The following is a 2,431-nucleotide window of genomic DNA, read 5'->3' on the forward strand; positions in this document are numbered from 1 at the left end:
CAAGTAAATGGTTGAATTTACTGTTGTTGGCACTCATTAAGATATTAGGGCGACAAAGTCGTACAATGGAGTTTGTTATGTGACCAGAGGAAATAAAAACTGACATATTTTCAGTTTTTATTTCAAAAACATTGGTAGGGTGATCACTCAAGTTTCCACAAGATCATTACCCATTCATTTAGCACTCCAAAGTATATTCCTATAGTTAAATTAGTTTATATTGGAGGCAAGTAAAAATGGCATCTATTTTCTTTTAGTCAGCTAAGCAGCAGTGTACTATTGGATTGAAGAGGTAATACATTCATAAACGTTGAGAAAATTTGAGGCTCTTTATTTTAAAGTACCTTAAAATGACCTTCTACCAAAAGAATGGTGTGACAGTAATGTTAGCAACATTAAACATTGACATTCACTGATACCATCACCTGACTCCTGCTACAACATATCTCTTCTGACGTAGGCCAGCAGACAAAGCACAGGGAAGATATCCAAGGATCCATCACCCACTAAACCAAAACCGGGTACAATAAGGAACTTGAAGTCTTTACAGTAACTTATAAAAGTCTACTGATAACAACACAAAATGTGAAGTCAATAAAAGAAAACAGAACGACATCAATAAAAACTGATAGAACATACCATCAACTCATTCCAGGCAAAAACTTAACCCAAAACGGAAACTAAAGTAGACAAATTGAGCCTTTGGTGTTTTTCCTAACTGGAACTAAACATTATATGCAGTAAACAGAGAACCACATTTAAACATGATCAGCCTTGAAGTGGTAGATCAAGGCTGTGTGGGGGAAGGCTTCTGGAGGCGCTGTTTATGTTAGATGGTGGATAAGAAAAAAAGTTATGCTAAAGTTCATAACTTTGATCCCTTTACAAAGAGGTGTAAATAGTCTTAATATATGACAACAGCTTTTTCAACGTCATTTTCTTTCATATAACGTACAGTGAAGTGAAATCTGCCTCAGTGGCTGGAAAAGACATCTAAACTCTGCAGAAAGACACGATCAGATCTCCCTGAGAAACTTTGACTCTGCAACCCAAATAGTAATCCTCTTAGTATTTGACCCTAATCCAGACAGAGAGGTGATAGGCTTCAAGTTGGACCCAAGTCAGCCAGCCATCACTCTGAAGAGTATGCAAATCAGAAGACAGAAAATATGCATGTATGGACACTGGCTCAGAGTTAAAGCAGGACACACACACACACGCCTCCTGTTTCCTGCCACTTGTTTCCTGACTGCACCAGGGTGCATGGAAAAGGAACTGGACTGGAGTGAATACTGGGAGGGAAAAAAAAAACTAAAAAAAAAAAGACATGGAAACAAGATCACAGTTTTATATAGCAGATATAAAGCCTGGGGTCCAGACAAACTCTGATTATTGAGGAAGATTTAGAAAAATAAAACATGATCAGAAGAGGAAGCAGAACATGAATCCACAGTGAATGAAAGGAGAATGCTTTAATATTTTTCCAAAGCAGCAAGATCATAGGGTTACTTTTACTGAAGACTAAATTGAACCATTATATTCCAGAAAATTGCAATAATATAATATAACAAAAAGTGCATTTCAGTTGACAAATTGTTTCAATTAAACAGCCTCAAGAAGTTTCTGCAGTTATTGGATAAAAAGTAACGCTGTTAAAGTTTGTACCGTTTTATCTGTTCAGATGGCCCGGTTGGGTTCCCTCATACGGCTCTGAAAGGGTCCAGGTTTATCCGCGTCTCCTCGCGCTGCTGCCGCACAGAGAGGCAGCGACAGAAAGCACTGCTGGCGTCCCGGTGAGCGCCCGTGACGTCACCATGAAGGTGCGTTAAGGTGCAGCTCGTAAGATCCCGTGACAGGTAGCTTTATTAGCGCTTAGGTCGGAGGTTGCGGCTCTAAATTATAGCGGAAAAATGGGAGACACATACACATTAGCGTTTTTGTGATTTTTTATTTTTCTTTGGCCAATCCTTCAGGTTGATTGAAATATTCATTGCGAGTTCTTCAACAGGGGGTCCGCGAACCCTTGGGTGCCCCCTGCAGTTTTTTTCCACTAATTGAAATGTCTTTAAATCCACATTAACACGAATTCAACCCACTGTAGCAAACAGATAAATGGAGGCAGAAGATGTCTTTCAGTCATCAATGCACACATTCAGCGACACACAGGAGCTCTCTCAAGCTGGGCACCGTTTCATTCACAACACCTGTCCCATCAACCAGGTAGAAAGAGGATTAGGGCCAGTGAAAAAAAAAAAAGAAAAAAAAAGTTTTTTTTATTTTATTTCAGTTTAGTACTTTAATCTCAGAATTCTGACTTTTTTTTCTCAGAATTCTGAATTGTTTTATTGTCAGAATTCAGTCAGAATTCTGAGATTGAAGTATTAAACTGAAATAGAATAAAAAAATCAGTTAACTTTTTTTTTTTTTTTCA

The 2,431-nt window shown here is 38.2% G+C and overlaps 1 protein-coding gene across 1 annotated transcript in view; it reads right to left on the reverse strand.

Annotated features, from left to right (window-relative positions):
- Window positions 1-1,780, reverse strand: part of myo6 (myosin VI) — an 80,030-nt gene extending 78,250 nt beyond the window's left edge. The window contains exon 1 of the mRNA XM_015385180.1: window positions 1,666-1,780. The gene's annotated coding sequence lies outside the window, so the exon portion shown is untranslated. The remainder of the gene's footprint in view (window positions 1-1,665) is intronic.
- Between the last annotated feature and the right edge of the window lie 651 nt (window positions 1,781-2,431).

Source organism: Cyprinodon variegatus, unplaced genomic scaffold, assembly GCF_000732505.1.
Source record: "Cyprinodon variegatus isolate N-32 unplaced genomic scaffold, C_variegatus-1.0 Scaffold332, whole genome shotgun sequence".
NCBI lineage: Eukaryota > Metazoa > Chordata > Actinopteri > Cyprinodontiformes > Cyprinodontidae > Cyprinodon > Cyprinodon variegatus.